Source organism: Ambystoma mexicanum, chromosome 9, assembly GCF_040938575.1.
Source record: "Ambystoma mexicanum isolate Mex_15411 chromosome 9, UKY_AmexF1_1, whole genome shotgun sequence".
Taxonomy (NCBI): Eukaryota; Metazoa; Chordata; class Amphibia; order Caudata; family Ambystomatidae; genus Ambystoma; species Ambystoma mexicanum.
The window spans coordinates 1077576318-1077593175 of record NC_090931.1 but is presented as its reverse complement, the minus strand read 5'-3'; the positions used below and the strand labels follow the sequence as shown (position 1 = coordinate 1077593175).

The following is a 16858-nucleotide window of genomic DNA, read 5'->3' as shown; positions in this document are numbered from 1 at the left end:
TTACAGTAGTCTAGCTTCGAGAGAACCAGGGCTCTGGAGACAGTGAGCTTCTGGGGAAAGGAGAGGAAAGGAAGGATACCTCTGAGGAGGTGTAGCTGGTAGTGTGACTTCTTAGAGATGTCCGATATGTGAGGAGAAAAAGAGTGTGGAGTCGAAGATGACCCCGAGGTTTTTTGCCTTGCAGGTAGGAGCAGGAAGAGGGCCAAGGGAGGCCGGCCAGAGAGCTGCAGGGAAGGAGGGAGTGGGTGTGCTGATAAGCAGAATCTCAGTCTTACTGGCATTAAGGCAGAGGTCGTTGGCGGCACAAAATTCCTAGATAGCAGAAAGACAGTTGGAGATGAGGGAAGGGGAAGAGGAGGCCGAGGGTAGCCTGAAAATGAGCTGGGTATCATCCGCATAGCACTGAAAGTTGGGACAGAGAGCAGCAATGCGGTGAGCAAGAAATGCCAGGTACTGGTTGCACAGCCAGGGGGAGAGGTTAGATCCCTGGGGGACACCTGGGGGACACCACAGGTAGAGAAAAAGAGGTCAGTATTTTACTCAATTTGTGGTATTTGAGTGCACTTATTCTCTATTTCATTGGTTTTCTGACAGTCCCGTTCAGATCAGGCAGGAGTAGAGGTATGTGTGGCACATGCTGCCACTAATTTGTTGTGAAATACACATGTGTGGAGGGAGGAAAAAAAAAAGACAAATACACATGTACACTAAATATGGATACCCAAAATAATGCATTTCTGCATATGCGTGCATGTTAACTGCACAACAAACGATCTGCTCGGAATAGGATTCCTGCGGCCACAAACACCCAGACACTTCACAAATACACTTTGCACACTCTCCACCATACAAATTCACTAAAACCACTAGGTCTGAATTGTACATCTGTAGAATAGGCATACACATTGACACACAACAGATACAAACAATATGCTTGGAAAATGCATATGTACAAGTAAAATATGCAGATTGAGCCAACAGATAAACCACTTCTTACTCCACAAAAACAGGTAAGCACTAAATACAAATTATGCAGCAATAAAGAAAAAGGTTGAGCTCCAGTCATGAAATAAATAACACCCAATGAAATAGCCAAGGGGTTTGAGAGATTTGATCAAGAGACACATCAACTATTGCCCTACCAAAGGCCCAAGATACCAATCACCAAAAGACTATGGTGGGTGAACTGATCTTGTTGTAAAGGGCCGAAACGCTTCGGTCAACATTGTTTTTATCCAATCCATGTTTTGTCACTTTTAATTAAACAGAGGTAGGGTGAAATAACTTATCTCTAGGGAAGTTACAAGATATGATTTCATTAAAACAATTACAAAAAATTGAGAGTGGTTCTTAAAAGATGGACTGAAAAACAAATAAACACGCCTCTCTTTTGAATTGTTAAAGTCAAGAATTAAAAAATATCACACTCCCCTTCGGAGCTCGTGGTTACAAACTGGAATATTTAAAAGTACGAATTGGGGTAAAAGCAGCACATTTAATAACCCGATTTTGCACAAATTAAAATGTGTATTATATGTACTGTGATTTTATGATAAACTGTTCAAAGGAGAAAAACAATGTATACATGTTGCGAGTCATATTTTCTTACAACAATGTGGAGTCCCAGGTGTAGTGATAAAGGTTTAAAAGCTACAACGCTCATGAGTTAACTGGTTGAAATTATAACAAAAGGGGGTGAGGGTTGTGTGTGTTGGTTGTTATTTTTTGATATTACTTATCCCTGTTCAACACACACCCCCTGTTAACAGAAAATGAAGGGATAGACCCGTTTAACTAACTCTGCACACAAACAGACAATCAAAACAGGCATGCATAAACAGCCAGCACAAACAATATCACTAAAATCACTACTTATAAATATCGGGAAACAAAATGAGCAACCATGCAACAACAAAAAAAAGGGGGGGAATTAGTGAGGGGGAAAAAACCTTAAGAGTTATAATATAAAGTTTAGAAATCTCCAGGAACAAACTAAGTCCAAATGTACTATTTCCCGAATACAAAGGCTCAACCTATTTGAAAGTAATCTTCAAGTCAATATTTCCCAACACTTTAATTCTTGGGTAAATTACACGGCAGAGAAATGGAGTGAGATAGAGGTTAACAAAATAAAAATAACCAGCAAAGCAAGGGTACAAGTCCCAAATTAATTCGAATGTTTGTCATTTTGAAAAACATGACCAAACAAAATGAAAATAACCATGCATTTCATGAGCAGTAAAAATGCTCACTGGTGAATACACCACCAGATGAGTCAGTTGCCAACCATTTCTAAACATTCTTGGCATATACCAAGGACCATTTGATCATATAGAACAAAATAATTGCAAGGTCATGGGCGTTCCTAAGATCATAAAAAAGCTATTATGGGAATATTCAAAACTATGCCATAGATAAGCATGGTTCATAAATTCTAGTTTCACAGACAAATGAAAAGGCATGAAATAAAAAAAAACAACAACAACAAAAAATCCTATAACTCAAGGAAGAGCTCAAGGAAACCCAGCTCTTCACTCTGTCCAAACACTCCCCTCCCTTGACTAACAGTTAATTACACAAGTCCTGGTCAGGGGACAGGTAGAACATACCATGATTAATGCCACTGCTGAACAGGACTCTACCGTAAAAATTCCTTGCAGGTAATCTCCGTTTTTCATTTATGTGAGCTTTTAGTCGAAACCCAACATCAATAGTATTTTAGATGCTACACACAAGTATAGTTCATTCCTAGTCTAGAGTGTTTTGCAGCAAGAAGGTTAGAGGCCAACATGCCCAAAATGGGAATCATATAAAGGATTTCTTCAACAACAATATCAAAGATCAGTCACTGTACTCTAGGACTGCCACAAAGCGTTAATTTTCCCAATCAAACATGAAAGTTCTATTTCTGTATCATTGGCTGCTGTGAAGCTATGGTTGTAATGGCCCACTAATCCAATGTCATACCAAAGGCTTAGGGCCGTTAGGTCACTATTTTTTTTAAAAGGTGTATGCAGTCACGCGTCATTTCTTTTAAAGGAAGGACAACCAAATAGCTTTCCATGCTAGGAGTTGGCTGAGTCAAAAGGGCTGAGCAGAAACATGTGATGACTGGAGGCCAGTGTACAGGCAAGTGCAGGGTTAGCGAATGAAGCGGGAAGGGTCAAGAGGCAACTGAGGTACAGTGGGCCAAGGAGGGACAGGCAGCAGTGCATGGTTGGGGAGCCTTTAGCTCCCTTTGGATGCAGGCATTCACCCAATTCTGTCTGCACTGCAATCCAAGGGCACCAACTGGCTGGTTTACACACTACTCCTCCCCCCGCACGGCCCTAACCCCCAGCTGCTGAGAAGAACTTCTACAAAAGAGCTTGAACTTTCTATCTTTACTCAGACAATGGAATAAAGAAGGGTAGAAGAGAAGACCACATCCCTTTTAGCTCAGAGATTATTAATAAATAATGGAGTGATGAGGGTCGCCATACTCCATTGCTTTTATTTTGGGCTATGCTGCTCCCCCCCCCCCCCCCCCCCAACAACTCATTGAACCCTGAGGGTTCAACAAACCTTTCACAGCAATCAATCAGCCTCTCCTTAAACAAAATACCAACACAAAAATCTGCACTATTCAATTCTTGTCTTACACATTATATATAAATATTTAATTTACAAGGTAACATTCTACAATTAAAATGCCAAACACTGTTTCAGCAAGTGCTTCCGTTTACATCCTATTGAAAGTTGCAAATTAAAACATCAAATTATTACTTAAAACGTAAAACAGACAAAGTTAGCAAAATGTGTTGCTGGTTTAAAATTCTATAGCAGGATACATTGGTTCTTACAAATCCCAATTGCTAAAATCAAATCGTACAACTGTCAATTTCAAGGGATTCAACTATTAAATGCGTCAAGGTTTCTACACTTTGAATGTCACAACCTACAATGTCCGGAAATTACCTGGACGTATAACTTCCATTGTGTTTCATCTATAATATCTACACAGCATAGAAAATCTGCTCAGATGCCTATCTGGAAAGTGGAACGCATTTTCTGTTTTTTTTCCTGAATATCAGGTAACAATGTGTGTACTTTTGCAGCTTTTTACCACTTACATGCACTAATTGGATAGCTTTCTTTTCAAAATAAATCTCTCCAATTAAGTGTATTGTTAGAGTCAAATACATTTCAGGCTCCATAAATTTCCATTCAATAATAAAAACATCATCAATTGTTATCATGCTTTTAAATTCATTCTTTGTGTGGAACAGCATATTACACGCAGCCTTCATTATTTTAAAAAACAAAATTAAAGAAGAAGTGTAACATACATTTGTCTTAAGGTACAATAATACAAGTTTGTCTAGAATTAGTAGTGGTGTTCTGCTTGGTAAACCCAACAGTCATTTCCAAACTTGACCCTAAGCAGTATAACTCAACATAGTAATTGTCCAAGTGTATTCCCTTTACATAAAAAGCTTTCGGGCCACTTTTTGATTAGAAGTTCTTAAGACTAGCATCAGAGAATAGCTCCCCGTACTCTAGACTAAACGTTCTAATTGCACCCACTATTCTTAATTTGCTTTGGTTTAGTTCCATCACTGTTTATTCTTAATTTATTAACATGAAAATCTAGATACGCAAAGTCTTCCGCCACTGCCATTTCCTATGTGGTCAATCTCCTTTTAAAACTTTTAAATGTTCTTCTTACTATTGATCATAGCTAGACCATGTAAATAATCTGTGGCCTCCAGGCCACTTTGCAGCCCAGAGGGTGTTACATTTAGCAACAGTCTATCATCAGCATAAGCCATATTATGTACCTTTCCGATTGCCAATTTGTTGGGGAAAGTTTTGGTCACCCATCAAAGCCTCCTTTGATTGTGTTATATACACAAGAGTGGAGCTAGCATGCACAGTTCTGGTCTCGATATGGCTATATGAAGGTTGACATGATTCTGGACCTTTTCATACAGCCTCTTAAAGAGGATGTCATGCAAAGAACAAGTTACTTACCAACTGGTAACGTTCTTTCGATTGGATGTTCCTCCAACGTATTACTCATGTTAGAAAAATCTACAGAGGGGTAGGCTGGGAGGGCGATGAGAAATACGTTGGAGGAACATCCAATCGAAAAGAATGTTACCAGTTGGTAAGTAACTTGGTCTTCGAGTGGATTGTGTCCTCCAACGTATTCCTCATCTTAGATAGACTCCCAAAGCAGTATGGATAATTTCTCTGGGGGAGGGGTTAGATTTTTCAATACCCTTAGACAGACCCTCCAGGATATTGCGGCATGAAATGGAAAATTTTGCGGCACAAAAAAGAAAAAATTGCGGCACACAACTGCATTTTTTGCGGCATTATTTATTGTCGAAAAATACATCATTTAACATCTTTTTTATCCAAAAACAGAGAACTTGAACAGTACAGAGTGTTGCACATTGAAACAGGAATGTTTGAGGTGATGTGGAGAACTTTTAACAAACCTTTGAGCTAACTTTTTCGAGCAATAGCATCAAACTGTGAGCCTGAAATGCCCGTCATTGTTTTTTCAAAGCAGTCTTCTGAGTTAATGCCTTCTGCCACTTGATTTATAAGCACTATAATGGCACTGATTGCGTAGCTTTCTGAGCACCCCCGTCCATTCCTGAGCTACATCAGTTTCAGTACTTGGTCTCAATCCCATCTCCCCTAATCACATCAGTCCTGACTTGCAGCTCCTCTTTTATTCTGTGGGTTCCTAAATATAGCTCTACCAGTCGACCTCAGTCCTGACTTTCAGCACTCTACGCAACTCCTGCTTTGGTACCTTCATAATGCTGCCCAGCTATAACCCCTGCATTTTCAGTACTGGGATGTAGACACATACAGGCACACACGCACCCAGCTCTGCTGATCTACCTAAATTCTAAAATGCGCCCCTTCTGCTATCCCCCTACTGAGATCCTCTCACACAGGTGCGTCCAGGCACACCTGTCCCTAGTTAAGGTAACCCTTATGGTACATATATGGAAGCCCATCACTGCTTCACTACCACTCTTTAGTCATGGCATGTGAACCCAATATGTACGGGCAGTCCTCCGGGGTTAGGTCCACACATTTCAAAACAATGACATTGAAGTGGAGCTAAACACCCTCAAAGCCTAAATTGGCAGATAAGTACCAAAATCGAAAATTTTAAAAGACTGGGGAGTGAAGCGTTGGGTATAGATAGTGGGTGAGTGCAGTGAAGAAAGAGGAAATCCAAAGATGGCATGGGGTGGTGGGATCCCTATAAAAGTAAATGGAAGGTGTATCTTAATTAAAGATGACAACGTTGATACGATAATCTCAAAAAGACTCAGTCTCCCATCCAAATGAGCCATGAGAATCCTCCCTTCAGCGGAGGACAGGAGCATCCTCTGCAGGCCATCTGGCTTGCCTCCAAGGCTGAAGGCACTTCCCTCGCCAGCATTCGTCCCCAAGATCTATACTCCCAGTCCGTTGCTGCACACTGCTAGAATTGTTTTGCATAAATCAGGGCATTTATGTAATTCCTTTAGCTCTTAGTCTTCACTGTGGGTCACCTGCCAGCTTTCTACCAGATTCACTGCCTGCTCCTCTGGAAGCACTCTCGAAACCGCATAACACTCTGAGGTGCTTCCACAGTCGGTCCATCGCTACTAGTGTTCTGTGAGTTGCTCCCAAAGCCTTAATCCTCCACAGCAACACTGTGTTATTTGGGGAAGGGGTCCCTCAAGATGCTTCTTAAGCTCAAGGGATCCAGTAAGCGCTCTTGCCAGTAATCCTGCCAGGTTTCCTGGCACCTTAAATCCTTTAAGTCATTTAGTGCGGTGGACAGGCCACATCACTGGTGAGGGTCACAGCACAGCTGTGGCAGCAATGCGTTTTACAGGAGCTTGCTGCCATTTGAAGAGGATATGGGATACTGCTGTTGCCAAAGCTTGGTCTCGGCAAGCTTGGTGTCAGTGCAGACCCTCCCTAGAATAACTCTGTTACACTTAATCAGGTCCAGTACCTCTGCCAAACACAAAACGTGGGTTCCTTCCCCAAGATAGTTTCTATGAGTGTCCTTCACTGAAGTCCTGCTAAAAACAAGCATTTGCAAATCCAACAGTATTGACTTGATTTTACCATAACTGTGTATAGGAATTGCCAGCTGCTGCTATGGTAATTAATTGCAAGGCCTTTGTCATTTGTGTCCCGTTCTGTCTGGCCACGCTCTTTAGGACAGCCAGGCTGAGTCACCACAGCCTAACATTTTGGGGTGTGGAGGGGGGAGAGGGCTACAGCTCGATCAGCTCCATGGAGGGGCTTGAATTCAAAGGTGTCAACCCTGGTTCACACCTTTGAACTGAAGCCCCAAGGTTTATTTGCTTTTTGCTCAGTGGAGTTGTTAACCTTTGAGCTGCTGCAATTGGCAACCCCTCTGTGGATGCTATAAATCATTAAATGAGCGTGAAAAAGATACATAAAGCTAATGTGTCTTTTTTGCGCTCATTTAATGATTTATAGCGGCCATAGCGGGAAAAGGCAAATTTTGCGTTTTTTTTGCAAATCGCAAAATCGCCATAAGCTGGGTGGTCTGCTTAGATGGCTGAATATAGTACTGCTTTACCAAAATTCAGCTCCTTAGACTCAGAAGCATCCAGACAATAGAATTTTGAAAAGGTGTGAAGTGAAGACCAAGTTGCTGCTTCACAAATGGACGTTATTGGAACACCTATTTGAAGGGCTGTCGAAGAGGCGATGCCTCTGGTGGAATGAGCCCTTAACCCTTCTGGTGGGTCTTTTTGTGCTAATCAGTAGCATTCTGAAATGCAAAGCACAATCCAGCGTGATATTGTCCGTTTTGTCAATTTCCTTCCGGTGTAACCGATAAACAGTTGGTTGTCCACTCTAAGCTTGGAAAGTCTAGAGATGTAAAAGCTCTTCTTGGATCCAACCTGTGTAATCTTTACTCCTTCTTAGTAGGATGAGGTGGAGGATAGAATGCGGGTAAAACAATTTTCTGACTTAAATGAAAATCAGATACTACTTTAGATAAAAATGAGGGTTTAACCCTCAACACAACTCTGTCCTTATGGAACACAGTATAGGGTGGCCCAGAAGACAGTGCCTGCAATTCGCTCACTCTTCTTGCAGATGTTAAAGCAACTAGGAAAGCAGTTTTGCATGTCAGTAATCTTAAATGGACAAGTTATCAAAGGCTCAAAAGGAGCACAACCAGATTGAGATCCCAAATTGGCACTTGGAATGGGTAAGGAGGAAACAAATTAGTGAGTCCCTTTAAGAATTGCACTACCAAAGGAATTTTGAAATAGGGGCATTCTTCCGACGAGCGCTTGAAGATGGAAAGCGCTGCAAGATAACCTTTAATGGTACCAACATTTTAGCCCTCTTTGCGCTAGGGACAAGAGGAAGGACAGTACTTCCGGAATAGAACATAGAAAAGGATCAACATTCTTTTCTCTGCACCAGTTGCAAAACGTCCTCCAACGGCAACGGTATAGAGATTTTGTTGCTGGCCTTCTTGCTGAAAGCAACACCTCCAGGAGGTCATCTGGAAGGTCCCAATCCTTGCATCTCAACCTTTCAGATACCAAGCGTGAAGGTTGAGAGTTTTGACCCCTGGATAGAGAACCTGACCCTCCATTTGTGAGAGAAGGTCCCCTGAGGAAGACATACTGGGGGACAGATGGACATGTCTAGAAGGTCCGAGTACCACTTTCTCCTGGCCCAATCCGGGGCAATTAGGATTGTGCGGTTCCTGAACCGTCTCAGTCTCCTGATGACCTGAGGAATGATGGGAACCGGTGGGAACGCATACAATAGTGGGAAATTCCACTCCACCACGAATGCGTCTCCCAGGGCTCCTCTCGGGGGAAATTCCCTTGAGCAATACCTTTCGCACTTCCGGTTGATTCCATTCGCAAATAGGTCTACTTGAGGGGTTCCCCAAAGGGCGAAGATCTCTTGAATGACTTCTTGAGCCAGTTCCCATTCATGGGACACCATGCTCTGCCTGCTGAGAGCATCTGCCGTTATATTCTCCTCCCCGGCTAGAGGAACTGCCGTTAAAGAGATTCCTTTATGAATTGGCCAATACCAGAGCTGCATTTCCTCTCTGCATAGAGGTAGTGACCCTACACCACCTCTGTTGTTTAGATAATGCATGGCCACTGTGCTGTCCGTCATTATCAGGACATTTTTCCCCCGACAGATGGCAGGAAAGCTTTCAGCGCTAGTCCGATTGCTCTCAGCTCTAACAGGTTGATGTGTAGTTTGGACTCCGATGGAAACCAACGACCGCTGATTGTCAGATCGTTGGCATGAGTTCCCCACCCCATGAGTGAGGCGTCCGTCACTACTGTGATCTCTGGCCATGGTTGCCAAAAATATTCTCCTTCTAGAATGTTCTCTGTACAAGTCCACCATAGAAGATCTGAGAACCGGGACCACTGATTCTTTAGAGCCCATTGAAGGGATCTCATCCTCAAACAGGCCTCCAGCACCAGGAAGATGCAGGATGCCACGAGGCCGAGCAACCTTAAGAAGTCGTAGGCCTGGAGATTTTGGGCATTTTGGAATTTGGAAACCATCGGAAGAATGTGTTGAGTCCTCGACTTAGGAGGCAAGCTCTTTCCCAAGGATGTGTCTAATACAGCTCCTATGTATTGGAGCTGTTGGGAAGGTGTCATTTGAGACTTCTAGAAATGTATGGAAAAGCCCAGTCTGTGGAGGAAGTGGCAGGTGACTTTCAGATGATCCAGTGCTTGTTCGGCAGAACGGGCCCTGATCAACCAATAGTCCAGGTAGGGGTAGACGTGAATCCCCCCCCTCTCCTGAGGTGCACTGCTACCACTACCATTAACTTGGTGAAGACCCTTGGACGGAGGTCAATCCGAATGGCAGGACTCGAAACTGATAGTGTGAGTCGCCAACTACGAACCTCAGGCATTTTCTGTGCTCGAGATGAATCGGCACATGAAAATAAGCATCCTGGAGGTCCAATGCCACCAACCAGTCCTGAAGTTGAAGGGCCTGAAGGATCTGAGAAAGGGTAACCATCTTGAACTTGTCCTTCCTGAGGAACTTGTTCAAGTTTAAAGTCCAAGATGGGTCTCAGTCCTCCGTCCTTTTTGGGGATCAAAAAATATGGGGAGTACCATCCCTTGTTCTTCTCTGCTGCAGGTACTGGTTCTACAGCACCTTTCTCCAGCTGGGTTAGAACTTCCTGCTGTAGGAGCAGGTCTGGAAACTTCAAAGGGTGTCTCCCTGGTGGATTGCTTTGAGGTTGCGTTAGAAAAGGAAGGCAGTAACCATGGGCTATTATTTGTAGAGCCCAAACATCTGAAGTAATGGCTCGTCATTCTTGCAGATGCTGCGACAGCCTGCCTCCTACAGGTGTTTTGTGATGCAAGTCCTCAAAGTGGTTTTGTGGCGGTTGTTGCAGCCGCTGATGGCAAAGAGGCTGCAGCTGGAGCTGGCTTTGCACATTTTGCTTGTCCACCGCGAGTGGCCTTTCTCTGGCCCCTTTGACTGGCCATTCCTCTCGCCTTTCCATATGAGGAGTAGTAACGATAGGATCATCCCCTCCACGATTGTCCTGGTGCACGAAAAGGCTGAGGTTGCCTAATAGCACCCCCTAAAGATTTGGCAGCTGCTTTTGAGGTCTGCAACTTCAAGGCTCTCGTCAGCCTTGCTACCAAAAAGATAGGTCCTGTCAAAGGGCATGTTCAGAAGGCGGTTCTGTACGTCCGGTGTGAAATCAGACTTCCGTAACCACGCAAATCTGTGCATTACCGCGCTAGTGCCCATGGACCTGCTTACACTATCCGCAGTGTCCAAGCCAGATTGAAGGGATTCCAGCATGGCTTCCTTTCCGTCTCCAACGATGGCTAGGAACCCTTCCCTTTCGTCCCCTTCTGGTATGTGCTTCGCCGCATTGCAATGCACTCCCACACAGTGTACGAAAACTTTGCTAAGGCACATGTGGGGTTGGCAGATTTTAAAGCCATACTCCCATCTGAAAATACCTTCCGTGCCCAGCCATCCACACGCTTATCATCCCTGTCTGGAGGGATAGAAGGGTACGCAAGTTTGTTAGAAGCTGTGGCTGCCTGTATGACCAGACTCTCGGAAGTGGGATGTTTGGACAGATAGCCGGGGTCGCTACTGGCAAGGCAGTATTTTGAGGTGAGGGATTTATTTACCAGAGGAATAGAATTCGGAGTCTACCAATTCTTGGCCACCCTATTTTGCAAGGCTACATGAAAGGGTAGTACTGGGTCTTCGGTGGGACCATGGTCCAATATATCTGTCAAATCATCCTGGATGAATTGGGCTGATGGTCTAGCCCATCCTAAGTAATCTACTAACTTCATCATTAACTGACGGTATGATGGACTGGCATGCTCTCCTGGTTCTGGTCTGCCAAATTCATTTTCAGGAGATGTGTCAATGCTACTTGCATTGTGTAATGATTCCACCAGGTCCCTCATTCTGCTTTCTTCTGAAATCAGGCATTCTGGGACATTTGGGGTGCCATATTCTAGCCCAAAAGGTACATTCTCATCAGATCTTTCCTGTTCCTCAAAAGTTGAGGTCAGGGACTTAAAATACTCCTTTCTAGGGAGAGGCTTGAAAACCTTCTCTGGGAGAGGAGGAGGAAGAGGTGTATTACAGGGCTCTGAGGGTATTACAGGTTTTGTAACCCTGTCTTTCCCTTTTTCTGGCTGGCCTGGCTTAGCTGGAGCCTTTGGCGCCGAGGGCCTCGGGGTCGACAAAAGCGTTGATGGTGTCAACGCAATCGTGGTCGTCGACGAAGCCTGCTTCGAGGGCGTTGTGGCGATCTTCGAAGATTTGCCCTTCGAGGTGCGTTGGGTCTTGGACGGCGTCGGTGACCTCGAGCGGTCGACTCGAGCTGTCTTTTTCGCTCGGCGTCCTGGAAGGTTCTCTATCCTTCCTTTTTCAAGTACCCGGGATCGAGGGCGCGCGAGTGTTGGAGCGATGACGCTCCAGGCTGACTTCCGAAGAAGGCGCGGACAGAGGCTTCGCTTTCTCAAACACCTCCATCATTTTGACCCTGAATGCTTCCCACTCTTCGGAGGACGAATGTTTCGTGAGGCATTTCATCCTTTTTGGGGACTTGTCTGAGGAAGAGGTGGAGGGGGAACTGTGGCATCGTTTCTTCGAAACTTTTCATCGAAAACGACGAGCGATGGGAATCGCTTCGGGACCTGGACCGATGCCTTTCGCGTCGAGATTTCTTCTCACGGGACCTCGACTCGATGCTAGCGGCCTTACGGTCGGATTTGTGACCTACCTGTAGTTTTCCACTCCTTTCTCGCAAGACCTTACGCGTCATTGACTGATACTTCGTACAGGCCTCTATGTAGTGGCCTTCTCCGAGGCACCAAACACACACTCGGTGCGGGTCTGTGATTTTAACCGCACGACTTGCACTTTTTGAAACCCGATCTCGGGGTCGGCGTCGATGACGAGGACATATTCGTTATTTACTATCTTCACAGAACTCGAGGCGCGCCGAATCTCCGAACAAAGGTATACTTCGGAAAAACGGAACCGAGGCCAAGGGGCGCCGCGCATGCTACTTATATACCCGATGACGTCACCCTCAACGGAGGCCTTCGAGGGACCATCGACTTGACGAAATCGATGCACGGCGCCCTCTGCCAAAAAACATTTCCAAAAGGCAGCTAAACTAAGCTGGATGGAATAAATCTAAGATGAGGAATACGTTCGAGGACACAATCCACTCAAAACACATTTTTAAACCGTTCTCTACATCTAATGACACTAATTTTCACAAAGGTACGGCCTTGTCCACACAAGTACCTCCCTTCTAATACGTTGATCAAGAGTGTGTCCTACACATTTCTGACCCAATCCGTCTGGAAGATATGTAGAATATTTTCGGAACCAAAATTGCCCTTTCAAAAGAAGGCAAATATGTCTCTCAATGTATCAAGTCTAGGAAAAAGCATTGGGAATCTAATTACAATTGTACTTTTATAACACACTTAATACCAGAGATTGGTTTCCAAGCACGGGATCCGTATTTGAACCTGTGTTGAGCTGCGTTATCTTGCTTACAAGGCAAACGCGTTACCCCTGAGCCATCCCACCTCGCCAATTCATAGTGATGCAAATTGCTGGTAAATGTGAAGCTTTAAATGTTTTTGAATAATTTTAACAGAAAATGTGACCACTTAATGTGGTCAGCTTTTAGAACACTAGATATCCCATCAGAACCCAGTGGTCTGAAAGGCTGAAGTCTTAATCTCAACCACATTAAACAAACCTTCACAATTGGGCAATTCGGTTGCTCTGACTGGTACTTGCCCAAATGGTTGTACAAATCTGTTTAAAACACTCGAACCAAGCCCCTACAATGGAGGGGTTTAATTTGTGTACTTTCGTCACAATAGCCCCTTTTGTTCAAGTCACCTCAAAATCTATTAGTTTGATTGTTTTATATAATTTGAAGCACTCCATTTAAATCACCATGTTGCGGCTTACATTTAAAACACTACAGAAATTGACTAAAAACATTATTTCTAATTCCCTTGTCACAGGATTATTCACTGCATAGTGAATTGTTTATTTAGATCTTGATTTTTTTTGTGCAATTTTAGTGTTTCAACTAAAAGTCCCCATAGGGTAAAGAGAAGATGCTCTGTGGCCAGTGACCATTGTAAGTAACTGTGCATTACCTAAATCCCATCAGAAAATGAGTCCTGGTTCCGTTCAATCAGCATTTTCCTGTAATGCTTAATAACAATCAGATGGGACTCATTTTCTTAAATGTGCCTTCTTGAGAAAATATTTAGGCTAATCTTCTCTTCAATCGCTCCTGTTCAATTGTGGGCATCTTACAGCACACTCCTCAAATGCATTTCTAAGACTAAGGTAGCATTGTCACTAGCACAGTTAGCACTAATATTTGGACTTCAGTTTATTGCACTCGTCATTTGTATAGCGCCTTTTACCATTATTATATAGTCTCAATGCGAAGTTGTTTGGCAGATAAAAAAAAATATTGCTGCAAGTTAGCCCTAGAAGCGTGCCCCTCCCATGTATATTTGTTCAGTTCTACCATTAACATCACCAGCCGCCCCCACAACGATTCAAGAGACAGCTCCACTGTAGTCCTGTATCATTAACCTAGAGATGGAGAAACATGTTCCAATTTAATCAAAATTCTGACCAAGAGTAATAATTGAATACCCCAAAAGGCTTTTTGCATTGAGGTTCCCGCCTAAAACTGCCATTCATGACCTTCCTTTACTGTGCCATTTGACCAAATTATCCCTTGCCACTTTCATTATTTTGTTGGTTTTGACAATGCCTGAGGGGTTCTAAACGTTAATCAAAATGTTACTGTCTTTCACCTCGCTCTTGCCCACCCCCAAGGGCAAAATTGATTTGGCCGCCAACAAATTATTTGTCTAAATGCTTTGAAACCAAACATATCAGTTACACTACGATTAACCCACCTTTAGGTCTACCTCTTTGTCGCGGGCTGCATTAGCAGGGTCTTCCGGCCGACGAAAAGTGTTTCAGTGAGCCATGCCTCCTGCAATAAAAGAACATCAGGACCCATTACAAAAATGAAAGAAAGGTCTATTACTCAAAATTCTTCAAACCAAGCGTAGGAGGGCAACTGGAGTGGACACCATGTTAGGAATATACTTAAGTTCTAGGTTGCAGTGCTCTGGCAAACTCCAGTAGGCAGGGCCTTCTTTAGTGCACCCAGTCAGCCTTCTTCATGACTCTTCTCGTGAAGCCCTACCTCACAGATCATTGTACCCCCGCACCCCTTACACACACTATGATTATTCTTCAATTTTGGGCACTCCCATTGCCTTTGTTCATTTAGTGATTCCAATTTTCCCTAATGTAGGCATAGGGAAAAACCAGAATATGTGGCTACCAAGGTGCCTTGCTACCTCTGAACCTGATCTACTACATTATTTTAGTTAAATAACATTTGAGCTAGTTACTGTTGAGAAAGTGTATATCTTTTAATGTAGGGGATGCAGATATGACAGACCAATCTCATGCTCCCATCTATATAATCCCATCCCCACACTTCAGGGCCAAAGAACAGGCAGTGAGGTAGTAAAACATCAAAATGTATTTAAAACATTGAAGCAACTTAAATCAAAGGTTGTCCTGGTTACCCTGGAGACCACTACAATATACATGTACTTGAAACAATGATCAATAGAAACAAAATTGTACCTGCCTATTGGAATCTCTCGATCACAAGTCCACAAGGGTATTGACTTTCAATCGCAAAGTCTTCCTCTAAATATTCTGATCATCTCCAAAGACTCTAGGCATAACATGTCTGCTAGGCGTTTCATTTTGTTAACCTCACTAGAACATTTTACATGATGCAAATATGGTTTAACATTTGATTTCCCCCAGCATTAAGACATGCATGGTACCAGAGAGAGTTAAAGAAATAAAATAGCACTCAGGCTTTTTTACTCACAGCCCCTCTATATTAGGCGCGAGATAGGTAATGTAAATGCCACTTGGCAAATGGTCCTTTGCGAGCCGGTCATTCTTTATGCGTTAAGCCATGTACAAGCAAAAGGTGCTTGTTTGCATTGGCTCATCCAAGTTTGAATTCACAAGTAATGTTATCAGGAATATATATATTTTCAGTCCACACCTATCCAACATTTTCTGAAGGTGTGGGTGCAGCTCTACATGCAAGTGTATGTGGCTTTCATTAAACATGGATTTGTTCTGCTTGCAATCTGTACATATATGGAGGAATGTTTGTGGCTTTACTTGAACACAAATGTATTCCTTTCACTGTAGATGCATGCAGGGGCCTGGATGTAATGCTTTATCTCTTTATATCTCTGGGTTGGAGATGTACTATTCTCCAGTAAAAGATACTTAATTGAAAACCCTCCTGCCTCCCAGATTACACTCAACTGAGCATTGAAAGACAGAGGAATGCAAAGAATTGCAATTTGCACAATTCTTCATGAATATAAATTAATTCGGTTTCACTGCATTTCCTTGCACAACATCCATTATATATGATGGCTCTCCCCGGCTGCATAAAATGCACACCTCTCTAGGTGGTGGTACTTACGATATCATGGCCCAAAGAACCTTCCACCAGTTTAAACCACTACTTATATTCACAAACAATACTTAACTTTACAAAGACAATCCCATTTTAACGTTGCAGTCAAAATGGTTTCAGATTTGGATTTCGTTTTTCACTGCAAAGTGGGCCTTCAAGAAACCACACCTCACTTTATATTTGATATATGCAAGGATCACAGAATATTTGGATGTTAGCCACTATACAGATTTTTGAATTTCTCCTCCCCTCATTTCCAGTCCTGTTACCTTCCCATATTGAACCCTGATCATGTTGTACAATCTAGGGAATTTGCAGATGTTTCTTTTAATGTGTTTACATTTTAAAATGCAGTTTCCAGTTCTGGGAAAACCAGCCAGGGGCCCAGACGGTCGGACATCATTCCTACAGCAAACTCTCAATTCAGATATCTTATTTGGAAATCAATCCTCTTGCACTGAATGGTCTACCTTCTATAGGCTAGCCTTATCTCAATGGACCGTTCTTCCCACTGGGTAAGTTAGTCCTTCTGCTCTCCAATCTCCAGATGATTTCCCTTCTCAATCTTCATCACCCAAATCCATATTCCATCCTTCTCTTCTATGGCTATCCCAGATTTCCCTCCAACCCCACCCCCTAGTTTTTCAGATGTGTGGTTTTCCAACCACCCGACTAACATTTCTGGAAGGGGTTCTGTACTTCTGAATAAACAGTACGTTT

The 16858-nt window shown here is 43.3% G+C and overlaps 1 protein-coding gene across 2 annotated transcripts in view; it reads right to left on the bottom strand.

Annotated features, from left to right (window-relative positions):
- The window catches only part of ACVR1 (activin A receptor type 1), a 903677-nt gene that overhangs the window by 793129 nt on the left and 93690 nt on the right, over nucleotides 1–16858 (bottom strand). For both annotated transcript variants that reach the window (XM_069616402.1, XM_069616400.1), the window contains exon 2: nucleotides 14523–14602. The gene's annotated coding sequence lies outside the window, so the exon portion shown is untranslated. The remainder of the gene's footprint in view (nucleotides 1–14522; nucleotides 14603–16858) is intronic.